General features: G+C 39.0%; 1 pseudogene; it reads right to left on the minus strand.

The window, feature by feature from the left end:
• Positions 1–8,386: 8,386 nt before the first annotated feature.
• Positions 8,387–8,950, minus strand: LOC109453316 (large ribosomal subunit protein eL15 pseudogene; annotated as a pseudogene).
• Positions 8,951–12,516: the final 3,566 nt, after the last annotated feature.

A 12,516-nucleotide genomic window follows, 5' to 3' on the forward strand; every position in this document is an offset into this window, starting at 1 on the left:
TGACCTATAACAGAATATCAGAATCAAGGATTTGGTGTGAAAATAGGCAACACCCAATCTCGACAAGACTTGCTCCTAGCAGCATACCGCTTAGAGCTTTCATTCATTAAGTGATGCTTTATAACAGATTGCTTTCTGGCAAGTGCTTGTGCCCATGTACACCGAATTAGTGGCTTTCAGTTCTTAGAAGTTAAAGCTATAGCTAACCTGACTAGCTGGTACACAATCAAAAAAAAAAAAAAAAAGAGAAAGACTGCTGGCTTGGTTCTGTGTACATAGCTCAATGGGGCATTTCAAAGTACAGCAGTTATCGGGTTAGCTTTGTACCAGTGAGTTTCTGTACAGCTCAGTTGGTTTTGCCAAATAACCTTTGTTTGTGCAGCACCATTGCTTCAGCCCATTCTCCTACTCACGTTCCTAAGTTAGAGTCAGAAAAACTTCTGAGAAACAAGAGAAAATGAAATACCTCAAATTTATCCTGACCTCCTAGGAAACAGGACTAGATCCTTTTTTGTAGGGGACCTCACTCTGTCACCCAGCAAGCTTACCATTAAAAATGTGCAATTTGAACATCTTGTATGGGTCTCACACTGTACAGGGATGAAACAGACAGTCCTTAACCTCAAAGATCTCAGTCTGGTACCAAAAGACAGATGGGTTATAATAAACAAAGAAATTATAATACAGAGATGCAGGCAGCAATAAGGAATCCCACCAAATACTCAAGGACAGAGGACAAATACTCAGGCTTCGTGGGTACAGGGTGTTGAGGGAAGCTTCTTGAAGCATCAATTTTGAAAGACCAAGGGAAACTGGCCTGTAAGGAAGAGTAGAGGGAAGTGGAGGAGGGAAGAAATTCTAGACAGACAATAAAAGGAAGTTACACAGCTGCTAGAGAAAAAATAAATACCAAGCAGGCCATGTGGAGGAGAAAATGCTGGAAAGGTGTGCAAAGGCTAAATCATGACGTTTCTTGCAAGCCACACGAAGGAGATCGGAAATCAATGATAAAGTGAGATTTGTGTTTTGGAAAAATCCAACTGGTGGGATGATAGCAGATGAATTAGAGGAGCTAGCCTGTAACCACCAACTAAGTAAATGTGGCAGGAAACAATATAAAAGCACCGTTTATGGTATGAAATGGATAACATATAAAAGGACACTGTGACAGGCACCGGTACCATCTTCCTCCTTCCTCACTAACAGGACTCTTTCTCAGCTCAGCCCTGTGTAGGACGTGACCCCCTCTAGTTTAAAGGAGAACTGAGGCAGGGTCCACAAAAGGGAGATGAGATGACTGTGATCTGGTCCAGCATAGCAGTGGGCATCCCCTCCATTTGGGAAAGAAGGAACTGGGGTGGTGACCATTGTGAAGAGTTGGGTTTGGGGAGGAGTGGAAGCCACTCAGAACTTTCCAACGTTCTTGGAAATTGCGAGTCCAGCAACTAACTGTGTTTATATGACTCTTGAGTATTGAACCCCAATTATAATGTCCATATGTCTGCCTTTTCTTCCTTCTAATTCTGAGCCCAAGGGAGGTAGGACAGCGTGGTCAGCCTCTTGTACTACTTTGTGTCCAGAATGAATTACAGGCATACGTTGTTTTATTGGGCTTTGCTTTATTGCACTTCATAGATGTTGGTTTTGTTTGTTTGTTTGTTTGTTCAAATTAAAGGCAAGACCTTCCACCAGCAAAAAGATTACGACTCATTTTATCGTGATGGTCTGAAACCAAATTCGCAATACGTCCAAGGTATTCTTACACTAAAATTAAGCTTAAAACAAAAACAAACAAACAAACAAACAAACAAACCAAAAAAACCCCAAACATTCTGAGACTGTTTTGGACAATGGGACATAACAGAAGCCTGTTGGGAGGATTTCTGTGGAAACCTCTGTGTCTTTAAAAGTGAGACAGAGGCAAGAGCAGAATTTGATGGCAAATACTTTCCCTCTACTTTCTGAGCATTGATTTGATGCTTGGAGCAGCAGCAGCCATCCTACAGGTATGAGGAAACAAGCATGAAGATTAAAAATTCAACATAACAAGAATGATAGAGCACAACGCTAGAAAGATGGAAAGAATCTGGGTTTGTAGTGACATTTTGAGTCCCTGTACTTGCCTGTTTGGATCCTCTACCTTTAAACTTCCTGTTAATTAAGTAATACAAACTGCTGTGAGTTGAACTTTCAAATGTCTCCAAACATTCCAAGTGACACAAAATAAAAATGACTCTTTTACCTGATGAATAGCTACTGATACAGGAAGTAGGTTCCATTTTTGTCTATATAAATAAATCAAAGAAAAAAAATCTCTGCTCCCAACACAAAATATTAAAAGATGTTATGTCATTTTTTTAACAGAATAAAGTTAGAGACATGCATTTGCTTGCTAATAACAGAAAACCACTTTTAATCTTGAAGCTAAAACCAACGTTAGTTATGAGCCATTGCAAGTTTGTAGTAAGTTTAATGTGCCTTATGTTTTTTATAACAAGAGACTTCTAACAGCAGAACCACATTAACCTTAGATTTCCTATTTCTTTTTAGTGTCAGCATTAAAAGAAAATACTGATTCTCAGCTGCAGCATTATCTTGCAAATGTGGAAGTTTTCCATTATATAACTAGAAAAGAGCTATTTTACTCTCCAGAGCCCCTGTTCTTCCTTATTTTTTCAAAGAAAAAAGAATAAATAGTTGTTTTCAAAGGGCCTTTAAACATAAGGCTATAAAGTAGTAAAGTAACTTCAGAGTATGCAACTAGGACTTGAATATTTGTAGAAAGAATGAATCTGACATGTCACGACATAATTGTGTGTACTTCAATGTTATAAATTTAGTGTTGAATTTATAAAGTTAAGACCAAAGAAGGGACACTACAAAAACTTCAAGTTGGTCTGTAGACCTTTCAAATGCAGAGTACATGAGTTTGGCTCATTCAGACACATGAGTGTATTAGTCCACTCACAGACCAAGCTGCCCAGATGCACCTGTTAGGACAGCCTCTGCTCAGTTCTCTTTGTTTCTATAGCTAGAAATTATCCTAGGGTGTTTTCTGGGTTCAGTAAAGACACTGGTAAACTTAGACAGAGAGAGAGGGACACCAAACCATGCTGATGGGACAACTGTTTGAAAGTGAGGCATCTTTGCCCATGTCCTCAACTGTTCAGGCAGTGAGATTCAAGGCCAGCTGATTCACGGTGGATGATGATTCTGCTTCTCCCTGCATTGGCTTTCAATCCTTAATGTCCATAGGTTAGCTACCACCTTCTTTGAGAAATACGAATATCATTTACTCTCCACTCGATAAAACCCATCTTCTGGTAATTCCTCCCTCTGTCAATTCTGTCCTCTCTAATCTTTCCCTAGACTCTAGCCCTTCTCCCAGCCCCCCACCTGCATCTCCTTCTCTCTCTTCCCCATGCCTACAAACACACTGATAACATTCCTGGACCCTGTGGTCCCCTCTAGTTATGACCCTAATTCCCAATTACCTTTATTTTCCGAGTTGTATCCGGGACTATATCTATTGCCATTCCTTTTCACTACATACCGACTGAAGTCCTGTGAACCAGACGTTTCCATCTGCTAATTCTGAAATCATTTTTGAAAGGCCCTAGTGAACTAAGTGACAAACCCAAAGACATTCTTAAACCATGGGAGACATTCAGCTGCTCCTTCCTTGCCACAAAATGCAGAGTATTAATATTCGTGGGGAGTCATAGGGGAGGAATTGGCAGATCAGAAAAGCAGATTATGTGAGTAAATAAAGATGGATGAAAGAACCTATGGTATAAACAAAGTTTACTAGGAGGTCCTATCAGTAGAACAAAAAAAAAATCTATAGTTTTCTCTTTTCTCCTGCATTTTATTCCCCTTTTGGTAGTATTGGCAGATAACATTTCAGAGCTACTAAGCATATAGTAATGTTATATACACTGTAAATCTAAACACAATCCTGTAAAATGCTATAATTTCCATTTCACTGAGGTTTAGAGAAGTTAAGTAACTTGCTCAATCACAGTTGTCAAATGGCAAAGTCAAGACTTTAAACTATGTCAGGTTCTTCACTTTGAGGCCTTCTGTTAACCATTCTATTGATATCAGTGATTCACCAACCCAAGGTTATTCTCCTGAAAACCAACTATCAAGGAGCAAATGCTTTCTTCCTATGTAGATTTAGCTGTTTTGTAAACATTGACCTGTTCATGAGTTTTGGCCCTGGATGTTACTTTCTTGCAGCAAGTAGTTGATGATGATTGTAAAACCATGTATGATTTTACAACTATAAGCTACTGTTGGACCTTTATCACATCAGAAAAGAGGTTAGTGCAATAATTCCCAAGGACCCTCTGTCTCCACTTGCTCAGCTCTCTAAACAAGGTAAACAGGCACCCCATTATTAGTAGCCTCTTTCACTTTCAAAAGTGTCTTAGTTTGGATGATAAATTATATGGTCACCCTACCTATGTACCATTGCCACCTTAGTCTTCTTCAAACATCGAATTCAACATGTAATCAATCTGCTCAAAACTTGAAAGCTCCTGCTAGATGGGACATCCCTGCCTGCCCAACAACTGGGCCTTTGGGGGAAACTTCCTCCCCATTTCATTTCATTCTAGGAGGACTGTTAATACCATTGGCCACAAGGTCCTGTCCTGCCATCACAACCAAGGATAGGCTAATACTGCAGGCATAGTGAATCATGGCAACCCATCCAAGGAATGGGCACGTGATCCAAGAAAGGACAAAGCACAATTGAACATTAAATGAGGAGATCTTCTTCTGCTAGGTTTGTAGACTGGGAGAATGTATTTGGAACTACTGGCAGCAGTAATTCCTGCCACATGAAGAGAACTGTTGGGCAGAAATCAATCAATGGTGAGGACTACAGAAAGGATAAGAGTGTGATGGCAAGCAGGTGAGGACAGCAGAGAGGACATCAGTGCCCCCAATAAGCATGTCCTCGTGGCCTTGGTTCCCACACTTCTTAATTCTATAAACTACTCCAGAAACTTTCCATTTTATGTGTGCCAACAAAATCTTTTTTCTGCTTAAGGTAATTTGAATTTGGTTACTATAATTTGCATATAAGTGTCCTGACGCCTAATGTCACCCAAAATTCACCTTCACTAATATTTGAAAATGTGGGGAAAATTCTAAATAAGTCCCCATTTCCAGCCTAGCATGATGACAAAGATATAGACAGACAGACGCATAGATACATAGATATCTACATACATATAAACATTTAATATTCAGTTCAGGAAAAGATAGTTGGAAACATGGTAATAGTATACAATGACATACAACTTTCTGAAAAGCAATTTGGCAATATTTATCAAAATGCCTTTACAACTGCAAGAACTTTTGTCATTTTAGGTGAGTTTAGTGACGAGCAACAAATTTAAAACTTGCACAAGAAGAAAATTTATTAGAAGGACATTGGGGAACTCCAGAACTGGATGAAGAAGAACCAAGCTACAAAAAGAGCCAAGGTTCAGACAATTTCAGGAAAGTCAACAGCAGGAACCCTGGAGACTTCCTGAGTTCTGTTTTACAGTGACAGTTCCAGTCACGTTCTGCCTGAGTAGGTCACTGTTCTACTGTCTAAATTGGAGCAGCCAAGTATTGGTTATGAACTTCTACCCTTGGGAGAGTCAGCCATGGCATAGAAGGAAGAAAGGACAACAGGATACAAGCTACACACACAGTCAGCTTATCGGTATATTTCTATACATGCACCTTCGGCTGCCCAACACACATACGTTCCCATGTAGTCCAAGATGCTTCCACCTACCACTGCCCAAATACTCTATAAACAATGGCAAGCTTGCTCACTTCACAATGGGAAGTTGTCTGAAGTTACGCACAGCTGCTGCAACCAAGGACAATAATAGATTTCACAAAGCCATTGCTCATAAAGATCGGTGATTCTCAACGCTCTGTAATAAAGAAACAGTAAATTTTTGTTTCTAATCTGTCACAAACTAATTCATTGGGAAAATGCAATAAAAATGAATTGCTAGAAAAATGAAATTAAAAAGAACATAAAAAGCAAGGCTCAATATTTTATTATTATATACAATAGGCATAGAAATTTTGATACCAATTTGACAGAGTCATTTTAAATTCTCTATTTCTATACTTTTTGCATCATGAAACAATAATAAATAGCTCCAGACTGGCACCAGCCTGCAGACCCCCCACTTCGAGCAGCTCTGCTATAGATGATATCCATTCCACCTCAAATTCTGCTTCAATCTACGGTCCGAAAGGAATAGTTTACCAACAATAACACACTCTACATAAAATATGGATAGCAAAGAACACATTTTGTTCTACGTCATGTCACAGCAAGCAAGGAAACAGGCTTTCTTTCCTTTTGCTTTCAAAGTCTGCAAAACCTTTCTGTAAAATCTAAGAGCTTTTATTGCAATTCTATTAGGAATTGCCACAGGCACCATTCAGTGTCCAGATCTGCATCAGTCACTGTATTAATTTGCTCAAATGAGGATTCAACATATGGATAGCAGTTGCAATGAGAATCACCACCTGATTAAAGAATAATATGTTGGGCAGCTTCTCTGGCAACAGCTCCATCTTTTCCATGCCTCAGGCTCCCAATAGGCCCTGCCAGGGTTCTGGCTTCTACGAGGTGACCTCATCCCTGGGATCCCAAAGCACTAATTCCTTCCACCATAGAAGTGACTTCTTACTGTTTTCTGAGTTCCTTACTAGCTTCCATTTGATTTTCCTACTTCTCTATCCCCTGGTTTCCTGCATTAAATTCTCTCCATTGTAAATACTTGAAGTGGATGTTATTCTCCCAGATAGACTACCTGTGGGTCAACTAAGTTTACTCACACTACTAGTCCCTGTGGGACTATAATTAACATTTTTGTTTGTTTGTTTGTTTAGTAGACTTTATTCCTTTAGTTGAACAACATCTACACACAAAGCAGATGGTTTAAGATTTTTGAGTGGAAAGGAAGTTAGGTCTCAAGAGGTTTTATGAGTCTGCGACATGTTTTCTGGAAATCATTTAACTGAGCCTTTTAAGACCCCTGAAGAAAATAGAAAAATTGGTTCAAGGAAAGCAGCAATTAAATTTTAGAATCAAACTACCTGTTCTTAAGTCAGCAAATCTAGAATTGGAAATTGGGGCAATTCCTCTTCTGTATTTCCTACACACTATAATTCACTCTGGGAAAGAGAAACCTAGTCTACGCTTTAACATTAAGGTGGGCATAGCGGAGAGCCTGGAAATTTTATGGCAGTTAAGGATTTTGAGGGTAGTTTGAGTAGGGATGAAAAAAATAACTAGACAATGGATGCGGTTAGATTGGAAACCATGAACTTGTATTGACACCAACTACGTAACTTTTCTCAGTAGCCTTATGGGAATAATGAATAAAGTAGGTTGATCCAAGATGACGTTTAAGACTGACTGAACTAAGCCAATGAAGTGCTTTTAAATAGAGCCAACCGTATTTTTTTCCCTACGGTGGCTAGAGGGTTCATAATGGTCACAAATTAACATTACAACCTTAAGGCTAATAATTCTCTTTTACTTTATGTTCAATTTTCTTCAGTGTTAATTACCACCAGTGTAATTACCATTACTGCTTTGCACGAAATTCAGTATTCTACAGATCCCGTGGAGTCATGGGATTGAACCAGGAGCCTCCACCTTTTGTGAACTTCACTAGTATTGTGGAGACCAAGACAACTTTGTGTAGGTTAACAGGGATTTGTTTTATTTGTAAGAGAACCCCCTTGCCACAGGATTGTTCAATTTTCCTAATAACAGTGGCATTCTTTTAAACTTTTCTTCTTTCAGAACCAGCAGTTATGTAAACAGAATATTGGTTTAAATCTAAAAATGTGAGTCCCATAGTCAACTTTCATTTTTCTGCATGATCCTGAGAATGGATGAGGATATCCTTCACATTTCTAAGCAAAATTCAATTTAAAATGTTTGTCCTTGCCAAACTCCAAAAATCAGCCCCATTGAGAGTAAACCAGCAGAGCATGCATTACCCCAATAAAGTTGTAGGTTTCATCACAGGCAATAACAAATTTACATGGCTAGTTCTGCATTCTGTTTACAGATTTTACACCTGTAATACCAAACAGCATTTTTAACACTGACATAGCAACTCCCTAGTAAGATAAAGCAAAGAAAAAAGTATTTATCTTATGAGAAACAAGATACACCATCATTTAGTTCAAACATTACTGCACTTTAACTTTCATATTTTGACAATGCATTCATGAAACAATCTGCAGACTAGTTTTAACAGTCACATTAAAGAACACCTTTAAGCATACATGACTGTCCTTAATTGTTTACTAGGTAAGAATTTTACAAACATTACTCATATTAGCGGTAACAGTGGAGCTGGAGAGTACTGCACCTTCTCCAAGCTGCATGGTGAGAACCACTAACAGAATGGTGGAACTTGTGGCCCTTTCCAAAGCCACAGCTCTTGCGGCCTGCAGATGTCAGCTTTGCATCTCCCTGTGCATGTGGACTGGTTTGGTGACCAACTGGGTGTTAGGATTCCGTCTGATTGCTTTACGGAATGGATCAATGAGGTTAACCTCAAAAGGATTTGTTTGTATGTGGACTCTTCACCAACCCAGTAAGAATTCAGGATGCTCAGAGCCCCACAGTGGTGTCCAGCTCCCTCCCCCTGCAACACTGAAGGCTTCGAGCAAACTTTAGCTGGTTAACACCCTGATGGACTGGCTAGCCATAGGTTGCACCCTTGGGAACTGGGCATTTGCGGCCCCCATGGCACACACAAATCTGATATATGACGTAAATTTGCTTGGCCTTGGATGCCAGCCAGCATGATTTATCAGGCTGGGTGGGGCAGAGTTTCTTGTGGAACGCAGAGAGCTGGCGGTACTGCCAGAAGTGCACCCTGAGAAGAAACTGCATTTTTCTCTGAGTATATAATAGGAATGTTTATCCTTCACAACTTTTGGAATCCCCAAATTAGCTCTTTGACCTCTTTTGTAAAGGCTGCTTAGAGTCAGAGAGCCAACTGGTAGCTATTTGCATACCCCATACCTTCAAAATAGTTGATCAAAAGCAGTACCACATCATAGGATATATTCAAAGACTTGAAAGATATACATGTTGGGTTTTATACCTATTCCCATCCGGTCTAGCAATTTCAAACATTGATGACAATTGAAGAAAAGTTTTTGCTTTTTATATCAAAAAAGTAAAAAAACAAACCAACACAAAACATAGACTTTAAAGGCTGGCTCATCAATATAGTTGCTGAAGATTCCATGTTTAATTTGAGCCAAAGATTTCTGTTTGTCTATTTCCTGAGCCCTGATTACAGCTCTGCCTTTGGATCTCTGACCACACCCACTTGGAGTCTGTAATCACTCGCCTTCAGCTTGATTTCTAACTGCTGAGTTTTGGGATCCCATTTTCATTGCATCTCACTTCTCTGCAGTCCTGGCCCACAAAAACAGTTAGCAATGTGCATTTTTTAAAGGATTCTGCAGCCTGGCTCAGCATTCTGTTTCTTGTGGGAAAGAAGATTCTTCTGAGCTCCAGGAGCAGAACAGAATGAGAAGGAGGTACGCCATACATATACATATATATCCAAACTTATGTTTTTAGTTCTTATAGAGTCTGAGAGTATGGAAAGTCCCACAATGATAAAGAGGAAGGAATTCAATGTCACCTAGTGTAGGACAGCATTCAGCAATGGTCTGCACCCACCAGGCCATCAAACTTGAAATTAAGGCTGGCTGCCTAGGCGAGCTCATTGAATGCACACTACTCAGTGAGTCCTATACCAATGACTTCATCAGATCTGAATTTCTGAAATTTCCTCTGAAAATGTTTTCTTCACTGTGCCCTCTAAGCCATGCGTGTGATAAATTTAAATTAATTTTTGCTCCTGAGAGCAAAAATGGAAGAGATATTGGATTGGGCCAGATAAAATATAGGATATCTAGTTAAATTTGAACCGAGATAAACAACTAATAATATTTTAGTTTAAGTATGTCCTGGGCAATATTTGGGACATACTTATACAGAAAACAAACAAACAAAAATCCTTCATCCGTTACCTGGGATTGAAATTGGGAGTCTTGTGTGTTTATTTGCTATCTCTGGCAATTCTATAGGTGGGAACAGTAGGCATTCGCTTCTTTTCATATAAAGAAGCCCTAGTTGTATTTGGCAAGAGTATAAAGTAGTTAAGAACCAAGGCTGTGGACTGAGATTGCTAGGTTTGAATCATATCCCCTCCACTTAATGACTGTGAGCCAGGTGCCTCATTGGCCTCCATTCTCTTCATTTGGCAACAGCTACCCAGACACCCAGGACTTCACCTCCAGGTAACACTCAGTTGCCTGAGGGTGAAAAGTTGATGAGATATCTGGCTACCACTTACCATGAGCTTTTACATTTGTCCAGAACACAGAAGCGAGCCTGACTGCCTTTCACCCCAGTAAGATCTAATGGCTAATTCCCAGTACTACCTTTCTCTAGGTGTCTGTTGCATGTAATCAACATCAGTGTCAGTTATTGGTTTCTTTTTCGGTAGCAACAAAAAGCAATAATAAGCAAAAAAGGACAATAAGCAAAACATGGATTTTTGGGAAGGAGTCTAATGTTGTTCACATGACTCAAACAAGGGCTGCCCAGAACAGTGTCAGAAAGGATGGGAGTAAGAACAGGGCAATGCCAGACCACAGCTGCAGAAGCATGAGGTCACTGCACTAGATCCCTACTTGAGATGACCCCATCTTTTCTGCTTCTGTCAGGTTTCCAAATCTTTTTGGGAAAAGGGGAGGGTGCAGCATGAATCCAGGAGCTCTGTTCCTGGATCAGAATGATTAGGGGGAAAGGACTGAGAATGATGGCACAGCCAGAGGCTCTGATGGAATCGATGTGGGTTGGGCACACACCCCAGTTGGAGACTATTGTAAGCTTTACTCCAGCAACCCTGTTAGGAGTCTATTATAAGGAAATAATCAGATGTAATAGATGCACAGACAAAGCTGTTTGTTACAGTGAGGAAATGGAAGCAATTTGAATGTCCAACAATAGGGAGAAGATTAAAATAACAATGTAGGAGAATAAAATATGGTATGTAATTGCAATTATTTATGAGGTGAGTTTAAATGATGGACTGATATTTAATGTTACGGGAAGTTCTCATATGAAATTTACAATGCATGTCAGAATTTTACGATTCCTTTTTGCAAAAGACTGGCAAGAAATACAAGAAAAATTAAAACTCACTAGTCTCACCATCCAGAGACATTTTTGCTGTCCACAGTTAAATAGCCTCCATTTTTCTAATGAGTCTGGAAATTTATTTTTAATTAAGATTTCTGATTGCTTATGAATCAACCTGCAACGTGCCTTTCAAAATGGCTGTTCTTTGTTTCTTGAACTAGCTACTCAAGAGAAACCAACTAACTTGGTTTCCCAAATGCCTCACACATATTCCTATAAGTTATTTTCCTAACAGTTAGCATCTGTGATTTCAGGATCCACAGTAGTGCCATGTCTTTCAAGAAACTTCAGTCAATTCCTAGTGATGTCACTTGCCACCACACTCCTGTACATTTTTCTTGTATCACTCATATAAGAAAAATTACAGTTTTCTGTGGTTAGTTTCAAATGCATGGAAGTGTTTAAATATCACATTGTTTTTGCCTGGGTAGATGGAAGGAAGGGAGGTTAGGAGGAAGGAAGCAGAAGGAAAGAATTTTTAAAACTATAGAAAAACATAGACTATTCTAGTTTAAAGATGCTAGAGAGCAAAAAAAAATTGATAACCAAAATGCAATGTGATCTTTGATTAGATCGTCAATCAAAAAGTTGCTATGGACTTCTTAAACTCATGTGCATACAAATCACTGGGTTCTTGTCAAAATACCATGATGCTTAAGCTGCTGGTTTATGGATCAAATTTTAAGAAGCAATAATCCAAAGGGCATTTGGAGGACTACTGGAAAGAAACAATGACTGTATATTAGCTAATACATCAATGTTTCATTTCTTCAGTGTGATAAGCGCATGTGATTATATGAGATAACTTCATTTGTAGGAGATATGTGTAAAATCATATACACAAATATGTATGAAAAATAAAGAAGATTGAGTAAAATATTAACAATCAATGAATCTTGGTGAAAGGCATACAAATATTCATTGTAGTTCACTTCAGCTTTTTTCTGATTTTGAAAATCTTCAAAATAAAAAACTCAATGAAATGATAAATAAAAAAATGCATAGCCCTAAAGTCTACCCCACAGAGATTGAATCAACACATCTGGAGCAAGGCCTAGGAGCCTGTATTTTCACTAACACTCTAGAGCATTCCATTACAGGAACTTACACAGACCACATTTTGAGAACAATGTTTTAGACATTAGCAAAGAACGTTGTTTGCTTGTGGATTCTCATCCTTGAAATGACTAGGGTCCCCAGGTTTGAAATTTTATTTAAAAAACTCTGAAGGC

This window comes from Rhinolophus sinicus, chromosome 17 (genome assembly GCF_057876585.1).
Source record: "Rhinolophus sinicus isolate RSI-liver-muscle chromosome 17, RSI-T2T, whole genome shotgun sequence".
NCBI lineage: Eukaryota > Metazoa > Chordata > Mammalia > Chiroptera > Rhinolophidae > Rhinolophus > Rhinolophus sinicus.